The sequence below is a fragment of the Suncus etruscus genome, chromosome 10, assembly GCF_024139225.1.
Source record: "Suncus etruscus isolate mSunEtr1 chromosome 10, mSunEtr1.pri.cur, whole genome shotgun sequence".
Lineage (NCBI taxonomy): Eukaryota > Metazoa > Chordata > Mammalia > Eulipotyphla > Soricidae > Suncus > Suncus etruscus.
Genome location: NC_064857.1, coordinates 74,192,731 through 74,205,813, shown reverse-complemented (window position 1 = coordinate 74,205,813; position 13,083 = coordinate 74,192,731). Strand labels below are relative to the sequence as shown.

General features: G+C 38.8%; 2 non-coding genes across 2 annotated transcripts; both read right to left on the bottom strand.

Annotated features, from left to right (window-relative positions):
* Nucleotides 1-2,219: 2,219 nt before the first annotated feature.
* On the bottom strand, nt 2,220-2,383 carry LOC126021184 (U1 spliceosomal RNA). The gene has a single exon (XR_007499789.1). It is a non-coding gene; the product is annotated as a U1 spliceosomal RNA (small nuclear RNA).
* A 9,183-nt stretch (nt 2,384-11,566) lies between these two features.
* Nucleotides 11,567-11,700, bottom strand: LOC126021183 (small nucleolar RNA SNORA51). Its single transcript, XR_007499788.1, has one exon. It is a non-coding gene; the product is annotated as a small nucleolar RNA SNORA51 (small nucleolar RNA).
* Between the last annotated feature and the right edge of the window lie 1,383 nt (nt 11,701-13,083).

Below are 13,083 nucleotides of genomic sequence, written 5' to 3'. Positions count from 1 at the left end.
GCGCCACTGCTCCAGCCCTAGGAGTTTAAGATTTTAATTTAAAACTTTAGGATTAAAATATTAGGCTTTTACTCATCCAGATGAAACAAGACTTATTTTTTTTAATTTTGGGCCACATCCGATGACACTCAGGGGTTACTTCTTGTTATGCTCTCAGAAATCGCTCCTGGCTTGGGGGACCATATGGGACTCTGAGTGATCGAACCTCGGTCTGTCCTAGGCTAATGCGCACAAGGCAGACACCTTACCACTTGCACCACCTCTCCAGCCTCGAAAGAAGACTTATTAAGCAATATAGAAAACATTGATGACACAAGAAAAGATTAATAGGGCAGAAATAGGAAAGGGTTAAAGCACTTGTGGTGCACTCAGCCAACAACAGTTCTATCACTGGCACTTCATATAGGTGATTTCCTGATTACCACTGCATATGTACCACCTAAGGAGACATAATAAACTTTTAAAATTATATTAAAAAATCCTTTTTTATATTAATATAATATTTTATATTTTATTTAATTAAATGCATCCTGGCTATAATAAATGGTATATTCAGTTTGGGTGACTATGTTTGCAATACACAGTAAATAAGTTCATATCAGGGCTGGAGAAATAGCATGGAGTAAGGCATTTGCCTTGCATGCAGAAGAACAGTGGTTCGAATCCTGGCATCCCATATGGTCCCCTGAGCCTGCCAGGAGCAATTTCTGAGCGTAGAGACAGGAGGCAAATACCTTACTGAGCCCTGCTGGTGTAACCCAAAAAAAAAAAAAACAAAAAAAAAAAACAAAGAAAAGAAAAGGAAGTTCATATCAAAAATATGTGATTGTTTAAAACCAATAATTTTTTAATATATTTTTATTTAAACACCTTGATTACATACATGATTGTGTTGTTTGGGTTTCAGTCATGTAAAGAACACCACCCATCACCAGTGCAACATTCCCATCGCCAATGTCCCAAGTCTCCCTGCTCCCCACCCAACCCCCGCCTGTCTCTAGACAGGTTTTCTATTTCCTTCATACATTCTCATTATTAGGATAGTTCGAAATGTAGTTATTTCTCTAACTAAACTAATCCCTATTTGTGGTGAGCTTCATGAGGTGAGCTGTAACTTCCAGCCTTTCTCTCTTTTGTGTCTGAAAATTATTATTGCAGGAATGTCTTTCATTTTTCTTAAAACCCATAGATGAGTGAGACCATTCTGCGTTTTTCTCTCTCTCTGACTTATTTCACTCAGCATAATGGATTCCATGTACATCCATGTATAGGAAAATTTCATGACTTCATCTCTCCTGACAGCTGCATAATATTCCATTGTGTATATGTACCACAGTTTCTTTAGCCATTTGTCTGTTGAAGGGTATCTTGGTTGTTTCCAGAGTCTTGCTATGGTAAATAGTGCTGCAATGAATATAGGTGTAAGGAAGGAATTTTTGTATTGTATTTTTGTGTTCCTAGGGTATATTCCTAGGAGTGGTATAGCTGGATCGTATGGGAGCTCAATTTCCAGTTTTTGGAGGAATCTCCATATTGCTTTCTATAAAGGTTGAACTAGACGACATTCCCACCAGTAGTGGATAAGCGTCCTTTCTCTCCACATCCCCGCCAACACTGCTTGCTCTCATTCTTTGTGATGTGTGCCAATCTCTGTGGTGTGAGGTAGTACCTCATAGTTGTTTTGCAAAATAATAAGTTCAAAGAATTTATAATAAAATATATGAAAGACAGGCACAATAATTTTACAAATAAGGAAGCTCAATTATCAAATATCTGAAGTTACCAGTCACCAAGGTTATACAAATATAGATCTTCATTTGATAACACTTTATATCACTTTCATTTGAAAAATATAAAAATCTGAAGATACCATTTATAAAGGAGAATGTACACCTCTAAGTGCTCTTATTTATTGCTGGGAGGAGTGGGAATTAAGTCCATCACTTTATAAATGAACTATTGTGGATGGAAACAACCTATCTGAATGAAATCAATATAGTAAGTAGAAAACTTGTAACAGTCTTCTAATAATCGCGTGATCTAAAGTAAAAATAGCGAAGGTAAAAAGAGGCTTTTAAAGAATGCATGCTTTTTGACTTTTGCATCATGCTCTTATGTGTATAGTCAATCTTTTAAAAAAGTTAAAACCAAGAAGATATTGCTCTTTATGATAGATAAATGACTTTTGCTGTAAAACACTAGCAGTATTTTTTTTAAACCGGGGGAGAGCAAACACGCAATCCCCTACTACCATAAATTACGCAGTCGAGTTTCCCACATTTGGGGAAATCGCAGGGGTCAACATGCCTGGAGTGCACTGGGAGAGCCTTACCCTGGGGAAACCACCTTCGTGATCATGGAATCACACCTGCCAGGTAAGTATTCTAGCAGTATTTTTTTGACTCTTGGATATTGACATAGTATTACATGTTAGTAGAACAAGGTAATGCAATCTTTAGGAAAGAAGGGATTGACTATATATCGGCATTATTCTAATTGATGATGAGACACATTTAAAGATGTGAAAGGAAAAAGGTAATCAAGAGTCAAGGGATAGATGAACTGGGGATTGAATGGATAATACATACCTTGCATGTGGCCAGTCCTTATTAGAACCTCAGGGCTCACTGAGCATTGGTTGGGAGGTGCACTATTATCTCCCCCCAAAAAAGGAGAAATTGAAGAGTTTACCCAAGTAAAAGATGGGAATGATATTTTCTGTAAAGTCACTTGGAAATCTTAAGCTCAAGTTTAAGTTCTATTCTTAAAAACTAATTTATTCTCCCAAGTCTTTTTGGTAGTTTTTATAATACTATGGATATATACTGTTTTGTTTGGTTTATGTTAATTATGTATGCGATTTGAAATATTTCATAAGTAAAATGAAAATGTAGATTCATTATTTTTACTAGACAGAAAAGTGAATTTTAAAGTGTTATTCTGGACTTTACCTAATAATCCACTATAAAGAATATGGGTTTAATTATTTTGATATTTTGGCTTTCATTTCTTTTTATGTTTTGACAGATTATATAACTATCTTTACGAAAAGCATTTAAAATGCTACCTCTCTCTTGCTAAGTAAGTGTAAATCTTTTACAGGCACATGAGGAAAGAATAAGTTCATTTCATTTTCAAAATTATGTCAAAAATTATGCCCCATTATTGTTAATACCTATAATCTTAGAGAAAACATTATGAACATGCTACAACAGAAGAAAAATCCATCTTTTTGTTGGTTTTTTGGGGCCATACTCAGTGGTGCTCAGGTGTTACTCTTGGCTCTGTGCTCAGAAATCTCTCATGTCAGGCACAGGGACCATAAGGGACGTCGGGTCTCAAACCATGGTTGGTCCTGGGTCAGCTGCTTGCAAGGCAAATGCCCTACCGCTGTGCTATCTCTCTGGCCCCCAAATCCATCTATTTTTATTCAGTTATGCTCCAGATTGCCAATTCTAGTTGAGTTTAGATAATATTAAGAAATACATGGGACTTTCAGCAAATATACTTTCCCCAGAAATACCATCTAAAGTGTCTGTGTACTCTATCATTCCCTTTTCGTACAGTCCATGTCTTTTGGTTAGTATGGATCTTACTACGTTTATCTGGAAAAATTAAGAACTATCCATTTAATTTCCTATTGATGTTGCTGTGAAGAAGAAAAAAAATTCTCTTAATCTTAAAAAAAGTTTAAATTTAAATCAGTTGAGACCATATTCTTTCCTCCACATGTCTACACATTCAACCTGTAATTGTAGAATACCAGGCTTACTTCTCATATAAAGACTTTCCAAGAACTGACAGCAGGCTGCAGGTGGGAGAAATTTGGCAGGAAGAGAGATTGGGGCATAGGAACTTATATTTTACTCCATAAACTCATCCTACCTGTATTCTGCCATAAATGTTTCAACCTGCATTTATTTAGGCTCCAGAAGCCTATACCTAAGACAAAAATTTCTTTGGAGTTTAGAAGAGAGAAAAGTGATAAATTAGTTCTTTTAAAAAAAATTAGTTCTTTTCAAAATTCAGAATTAAGTCTAACTAGCCAAAAATAAAAATTCTATAAGCAGCTTAAAGCCAAATGGCAAAGCCATACACAGTGGAAAACTAGATAGAAAGATAGGAAAGATTAAAGAGAAATGGTCATGTCCTGTGGAATAAACATGGCAAAACTAGAAGATTTTACATTTACGCTAAAATGTAAAATAATAATAAAAAAAAAAGCATCAATGCAAGTATCATTTAAACAAATTCAAGTCAAGAAAAACACTGAGATTAAAAGGCTGGCAAGGAGAAAGCCAAAGAGCAGTAGAGGAATGTTTTCATAAACTAGATACATTTGAGCATATAAAATCTGATCATTTCAGGGTACAAATGAGTTGTCCAAAAATTTCATCATCACTACTTTTTGAACCTTTGTAATTAGAGTATTTATATTATGTAAGTTAATAAAAGATCCAATTATCATCTTAAAATATTGTTATGTAAATAGCAATTTACATAAAACAAAACATTGAATTTAAATTTAAAGTAGTGCTGCTGTGTTTAATATGTCTCTTAGAGGCCTTCATTAAATAACTGTAAGTTAATAAAATAATAATCTAGGAGGATAAAGAGTATCATGTTTAAATTAATCTCTGCTGCCTTTGTCTCTGTGTGAATGCATGTATGTAGAAACCATTTTTACATTTTATTATTTCATATGTTGCACACACAGAAGAGAATTGCAGTAGAAAGCAATCAAAATTGGCAATGAAACTTCTTTGAGGTAGCTCAAAGATCCACTGTGTACTGCAAATAGAAGTTGAACAAGGCCAATTAGTATATTTCAAAGGGGTAAAAATGAAATGTTATTGTAGTCTGGAATGAACCACACACTAAATCTGTAGTGATACCTATCAACATGTTATAAGATTTATGCCTACCAGTTTGTATGTTCTCGCTTACCCAGAGATGTCACCTTTAAATTTTCATTCATCTTTTTCTTCTTCTTCTTTTTTTTTTTTTTTTTGGTTTTTGGGTCACACCCGGCAGTGCTTAGGGGTTACTCCTGGCTGTCTGCTCAGAAATAGCTCCTGGCAGGCACGGGGGACCATATGGGACACTGGGATTTGAACCAACCACCTTTGGTCCTGGGTCGGCTGCTTGCAAGGCAAACACCGCTGTGCTATCTCTCCGGGCCCTCACCTTTTTCTTCTACTGTGACCTATCCTGAATTCTGTGATATCTGCTTAGTTTTCTTTTACCCCAACTTTGCCAGTCATCCTCTGATCTCTGATACTCAATCTCTCCTGCCACACACACAGTGAGAGAGAATTCCTATATAAGGAATGGATAGAGGCCAGGTCTACAATCTGAGTTCCTTAGAACTCATCATATATTTTGTTTCTCATTTTTGCAGTAGCATAGGTAAGTCAATAAATCCCATGATTCTTCTGAGAGGTGGGTGGTCTTCCTAACACTTTGAGATCAGCTTTATCATGAGTATATACTCTTTTTTGAGCCTCAACGTCTAAAAATCTAAAAGGGAGCAGAAAACAGAAAGAGGTGATAAGTTGGGCTCATCCTAGGCATCTGTTGCAGTTCAGTTTGGGGTCCAGCAGGAAGCCACCCCCGACTCATATTTAGGTCACTAGTGGTACTAGGTTGGAAACACAAAGCTCATCAACTGTTCCTCTTATAAGAAAGCTGTACATTTTTTTTTAACTCTTAAACTGTGGTATAAAGGGACCATGGTTGTAACTAAGCAGTAGAGCATTTACTTTACTTGTGTGAGGTACTAGGTTTGATACTCAGTGTTACAAAAGAAAATCTTTCAAATTACAGAAATTTGAAAGTGAGGTTTATTAGGACTGATTTCTTGTGCCCAAGTTTTTTCAATATCACTGCCAATGGCTGTGTTACTTTGAGCACCATACTCAGGAAAAGTATACACATTTAGGTATTTGGGGTACATGCCCAGTAGTGCTTAGGGCTTAACCCAGGAACTGCATGCACAGATAGCTCCTGGTCATGCTTATTTGATGGACCAGATGTGCTGTTGCATTTGGAACCTAGGTCACTACAGCCAGGTGCAAGACAAGTACTTTACACACACCCCTTCCTATCTATATGGACTCTAAGTATACTTCTTAATCTCACCAGTACCAGGTATGAATATATGTTTTCACTTAGTTAAAGCCTTTCAAGCACAAATGACAATATGCTAGGACTGTGAAGAAGTCTTACAAGTCATTGTTTCTTTTCACTCTGTCTTCTTCGCTGTGTGAACACAGCTGTTCTTTCACCTTTATCTGGAAATATAGGCATGAGAAGACAGTGTGCAAAGGGTGTTAGCCACTGAACATTGGCATTTTCACCTAGATTGCCTTTATTTTTATGTTTCAAGAAGTCATGGATGGGGCCAGAGTGTTTGCACAGTGGAAGGGTATTGCATACGGCTGACTCAGGACAGACCACGGTTCGATCCCCTGGTATCCCATTTGGTCCCCTAAGCCAGGAGCGATTTCTGCAAGCAAACCAGGAGTAACCCCTGAGCATCACTTGGTGTGGCCAAATAACAAAAGAAAGAAAGAAAGAAAGAAAGAAAGAAAGAAAGAAAGAAAGAAAGAAAGAAAGAAAGAAAGAAAGAAAGAAAGAAAGAAAGAAAGAAAGAAAGAAAGAAAGAAAGAAAGAAAGAAAAAAGAAAGAAAGAATAGTCATGGTTAAATTATAAATTAAAATAACTTTTAATTTATTTTTTGGTGGGCCACACCTGGTGACGCTCAGGAGTTATTCCTGGCGATGCACTTAGAAATCACTTCTAGCTTGGGGGACCATATGGAACACCGGGGAAATCTAACTGCAGTCTGTCCTGGGTCAGCCGCATGCAAGGCAAACGTCACTGCTCCGGCCCCTTAGTTAAAACCACTTAAAATTTTTTTTTGCTAGTACTAGAAGTTTAGGAAAATTCCATTTCAAAATATACTATATAGTAAATAAATAAAAATAGATTCTTCTTTTCATGACAATCTTCATAGACTGTAGATAGCCAAATATTTTATTCAAATGGAAACTCAAGGGCAAAAGACCAGGGCAAATTCTTGGCTTTAACTGACAAAGAATCAAATTAAGTGGGGAGCTTGTCTCCCAAGACAGGCTGGAGATCAAGCTTTGAAGAGAAGATGTGGGTTATGATATTTTGTTTGTTTTTAGGTGGGGACACTTGATGGTATTCAGGGATTACTCCTGACTCTGTGATAAGGGATTTCCCTGGCAGGGCTCAGGAGAGTATATACTGCTAACATGGAACCCAAGTTAGCCACTTCCAAAGCAAGTGCCTTACTTATTGTATTGTTTCTTCAACTCAGGGAGTCTGGTTTTATGCCTAGCAGAACTAGGATGACATACAGATTCTAGTAGTATACAGGAATATATTCATATTCATAAGGGGAATGAGTATTCATGAGGCGAAACAGTAGGCAAGTGCAGTTAAGGAACAAACAATGAACAGAGATTGCATGTATAGAAAATGGTGCAGAAATGTCATCCATGGTGTGGTTTTAGTGTACAATGATAATAAATGAGAAGAGATTTAAGAGTTGCGCTGTGCATCCCACTGACTGCTACTCCAGCCTAGAGTCTAAGTCCTTCTCAGTATAAAATATTCTGAAGTTTCTATCTTGATCCAGTCAAATTAAAAGAATGAAAGTTGACTTCTCCTAGCCAGACAGAGGATGTCTGTCGCACCTTCAAATTACAGGCGTCAGAGCAGTCGCTGTGCTTTTCTTATACCCAGAGAGTCCTTCTATGTTTTCCGTTTCAGAAAGGGGCAAATTGCCAATTTGCAAAATCTTTGGATTATCCAACATTGTTGATGTTTTAAGAGTACAGTGTATCATCACATCGGGCCCACTGCCAGGCCAATATACTAAGAAACCTTTTCCACAGTCTGCTGAACTCCTCTTTCTAGGTTCCCAGGTCACTGAAATTTTGAAGTTGATTTTATGGGATAAAGTAAACTAATATTTGAGAATACTTCTATTATGATGACAGTGTTCAGGGTATACTTTCCAGCCAAGAATATAACAAATAAAGGGAGAAAAATGATCATTTCTTCTGACTGAAAAGGAAGAAATAGTTGTAGAGAATCTTTCAGTGGTTGGTCACCCAGTTCCATTACGGAGCTTCTAGACACCGCCCACTTTCCAGATGCTAACTAGATATCCTACAATATTTAACCCGATCCAAACTCTTTTCTGACACTCTCTATTGGGAAAAAGCATCAGGTAAAGGACTCAATCTTTTGAAAACGTCCTCCATCTCACACTCCAATCACAAGTTCATGAGGCATGCGCTGTTGAGTAATGGACTACAAGTCAGAGTAAAGTTTCAACAACTACCCCCATTTGCGTTCTTTTGATTTGAGAAGATGGTTGCTAGAATTCAGGACACTTGTTTACTTGCTGGCTTATCTTTTTTAAGGGAAGGAGAATTCCCAAGCAATGCTCAAGGAATTTGGGGGTCATTTTCAGAAATATTCAGCCAACTAGGCCAGACAGTTCAATGCTAAGGTACAAGGACTTGGCAGGGCATACCAGGGCCACCCTAGTAGTGCTCAGAGGACTCCAGGACTACACCTAATGGGCATATGGTGCCAGGGTGCTAGTGAGGCTCCTAGCACAGGCTAGGCATGACTGTTAAATTGTTTTCCTAGTCGTGATGACCAGATTATTATGAAGGAAATGAAAGGAAACAAATTAAGAGCCAGTTGAAGAAATACACAGGATGAATAAAATCACTTCTGTTAAATAAAATGTTGGTGCCCTGCACATTCTCCCCATTTCTTCCTCCTTGCAGACAGACACCTTTCAGGATTTTATGGAAGCTTATTTAAATAGGCAGATTGATAAATCACTGGCTGTTGGCTATTGATTCAACCTCTAGTCCCTCTTCCTGTCCAGTAAAACAGCTGGTGCAAATGGTCAGAAAAGTTCAGCTCTCTGCTGGTGATTATTTCTCTGGTCACCATTTACCCCTCACACTTAATCAAGTGCTTTCCAAAAGTCACTTCATTAGCATAATTTTGATTCTGATTGTGGTAGAAAGGCTCTTATTCTTTTTTTGTTTTGTTTTGTTTTTTGTTTTTTGGGTCATACCCGGTGGTGCTCAGGGGTTACTCCTAGCTGTCAGCTCAGAAATAGCTTCTGGCAGGCACGGGGGACCATATGGGACACTGGGATTCGAACCAACCACCTTTTGGTCCTGGATCGGCTGCTTGCAAGGCAAACGCCGCTGTGCTATCTCTCCGGGCCTTTCTTATTCATTTTTTAAAGATGATTACACCATATCTATTTTTATCTTTATGGCTCTTTAGGGATTTTAGGAACTGGAGAAATGAGCCCAAAAATTCTTACAAAAGATGCTTCCATTGATCTTATCTCTCAGGAAATTCCAAGGATTGGGAGAGCTATGACATTTGGCAAAACCCAAATATATGTTAAGAATATATTTTAGTTATTGGAGTATTGAAATATGTTTTGTTGTAAGTCACAATGAACAAAATATAAATCACAGAGGAATAGAGGGTAAAAACAAAGGACATCATTTATTTCCTGCAGTACACTGAAGAGGGAAAGATTAAGTATTTTATATTATTGAAACATGCAAGGATGCTAATTTTCATGAATTTTAAGGGATTTTATGTGAACAGACTCAAATAAAAATCAGAAAATGTAAACTTGACTTGAACAGAATAAAGACTATTAAACTGTTGACCAAACTTTCTAGCCCCTCCCCCCATTATTTAGGATGGAGAACCTTGCAGAGGTAACCTTGAAGAGGCAACCCTGAATCCCCTAGCCCCCTTCCCTTTTTTTTGTTTTTTTGGGCCACGCCCGGTGACACTCAGGAGTTACTCCTGGCTATGCGCTCAGAAATCACTCCTGGCTTGAAGGACCGTATGGGATACTAGGGGATTGAACCGTGGTCTGTCCTAGGTTAGCCTCGTGCAAAGCAAACACCTTTCTACTGCGCCACCACTCCGGCCCCTCCCCTAGCCTCTTTCTAAAAACAAAATTCAAATAAGTAAATGTAGAGATTTACTGTAATATGAGAAATAATTTCTGAATTGGACTGCATTCCATCTTACAGAAAGGTGCTTCAAAGAAATGTACAAAGTGAAAGGGTTATATTAGCAGAAAAGAGGAGAAAAGGGAAATGGAAAATTGTGCTTCGAAGAAATGTACAAAGTGAAAGGGTTGTATTAGCAGAAAAGAGGAAAAAAAGGAAATGGAAAATTGACCTTCCATTGTAAGGTCACTTTCCATTGCTTTAGAGGCACAGTGTTTCAGGCAGATTACTGTCTAGAATTGTCCAGCAAATTTCAGGTTGACTGCTTAAACATTACACTTCTGGTAGCAGTTGACACTATAAGGTTAGGTATTAAATCTTAGATTGTGACATTGGCCTCAGCACTTCTTTTTTTTTTTTATGTTTTTTTTTTTTTTTTTTTGGTTTTTGGGCCACACCCTGTGACGCTCAGGGGTTACTCCTGGCTATGCGCTCAGAAGTTGCTCCTGGCTTCTTAGGGGACCATATGGGACACCGGGGGATCGAACCGCGGTCCGTCCTAGGCTAGCGCAGGCAAGGCAGGCACCTTACCTCCAGCGCCACCGCCCGGCCCCGGCCTCAGCACTTCTAACCCTTCCATTTTAGACCTGATCTCTATATTTTTTTGTACCCTGCCTCAGGCCTTGGCCTGCCAGAGGCCAAGCAGACAAGTCTCTCAAGAGGTTTTTCTCAAAACCTCTCAAGAGGTTTTTCTTGAAACCTAGTGTACTGAATAGAACAGGCAGGGTAGAGAGGACAGGGGCCTTAAAACAAACCCCTAGGGCCTAGGCTAAGAAAGGGAGAGCGAAAGGGAGAGGGAGAAGAGAGATACAGTGGAGAGAGAGGGAGAGCAAGAGAGAGGAGAGGAAGGGGGAGAGAAAAGAGAGAGTAAAGAGAGGAGAGAGAGGGAGAGAAGAGAGAAGGGGAGAAAAGAAAGAGAGAACGGAAAGTGAAAGAGGAGAATGAGAAAGGAAGAAAGAAGAATAAGAGAGGAGAGTGAGTGAGAGGGAAGAGAGAGAGGGAAGAGGGGGAGGAGAGAGAAGAAAGAAAGAGGACAGAGGGGGTTGGGAAATTAAAAAAAAAGAAAGAGGACAGATAAAAAAGAGAAGAGAGGGGAAGAAGGGGGATGGGGAGAAGAGAGAGAAAAAAATGAGAGGTGAAGGGAAAGAGTGAGAGCGAGAGCGAGAGTGAGAGAGAGAAATAGAGATCTGGGTTTGAAACCAAGGTGAGGTCAGATAGAGGGATAGGTAAGAAGAACAGGCAGAAGCAACAGGATAAAAGTCCAAGTCTGTAGAAAATAGCAGGAGCAAAGCAATTCCCTAACCCTGATAACTAGCTCCCAAGGTCAGTTACCCAGGGGCCATCTTAAAGGGGCAGTCTTTTTTCATGGGTGTTATAGGGGTGTACTTTAAGATCACCCTGCAGCTTTATACTTTTTATTAGGTGCCAGATCATCCAGCTTAAAAAATTAATTGCTTTTTGTCCTCCCATTCACAATACACACCAGGCAAAAGGCCTGGTTTGAGGTATATATGAGGAGCATTTACTGTACCTCCTCTTTCTTATACAGTTAGTGTAAAGAACACAGCCTGTAGTAAGCATTGGAAGGCCTTATCTTATCTTTTCTTTTTTGATTTGAATTAATTGATAAATTAATTGCTATGGGGATGGAGCTGCACTCATTGGCACAAAGAGTACCTCAAGTATGTGGGCCCTGGGATTGAGTTTGGCTACGGCCAAATCAAGCAACAAGCAGAACAATAAAAAATAGTTTTGGCTACTTCCTGGTGGTTTTGCTTTGTACCTTTTCTCTTAGAGATTGTGCTTTATCTTAAACACACCAGTGGTGTGAAGGGCAGAAAAAAGGTTTCTTCTCCCTGGTATGTCTCTAATTTTTGTTCTGGAGAGCAAGTGCGGATCACAAATGGGTAGATGCTCCAGGGAGACCATCCTGCCCTTTTGCTCCTTGCTCAGAGGTAAAGCAGCCAAAGCAAGCAGAAGGGGAAATATGAAGGAAATGCAATCCCTAAGGTGAGATCTAGGAAAGAAAAAATTACTCGGGCTTTTCTGTGAACAGCTTGTCAGTGATTTGAAAGCTGATGTCATTGTTGTGTAAAAAGAAATTCGTAAGTCATTTATTCCTCCAAAAGGACCTAATCCCATTTGGTATCCCACACAAGATTTCTCCTGGTCATATTAGACAAGGAGAATTGTAGGGGCAGAGCTAATTCCCTCCCTATCCCTCTGTGTTCTTCTCAGCCTGGTAGAGCAACAAATAGGCAGGTAAATAGAAGGGAAAAATTTAATTACAGATGTACAGAGAAGTTTGTAGATTCTAAAGCCAGTGAGGCTAGAAAAAAAGATGTGGTGTGTGTGTGTGTGTGTGTGCGCATGGATCCTGAGCTCAGGAATGAGATAGGAGCCTCAAGCTTCAAGGAGAGAGGAGGGGTTCTGTATGATAAGGAGAAAGTGACTCATATGATGAAGACCAGATGCTCTTAATCAGATATTTGTTTTGCTATATAGATTGGTTTCTCTGATAGAAAGCTTATTTCTGGTAAAAATCCTAATTCTTGTAATACACGCAATTTTCATTGTTCTAAGTAGTTTAGAGAGTAATAAATGATTTTGTGTGTGTGTGTGTGTGTGTGTGTGTGAACGTACTGAGCCTCACTTGACAGCTTGAAATAATCCACATGTCAAACATGTCTAAGTGACAGATCTTGAAATGACTGTTAGGACTGTTTTTGTTGTTGTTTTTGTTTTGTTTTGTTTTGTTTTATGGGCCACACCCAGTGACGCTCAGGGGTTACTCCTGGCTATGCACTCAGAAATCACTCCTGGCTTGGGGGACTATATGGATGCTGGGTGATTGAACCGCTGACTGTCCTAGACCAGCATGCCTTACCAATTGTGTTACCACTCGGGCCCCAGACTGTTAGAACTGTTTTGGATTGGCCTATGAAGAATGTCTAGAGAAAGACTATTCATAAT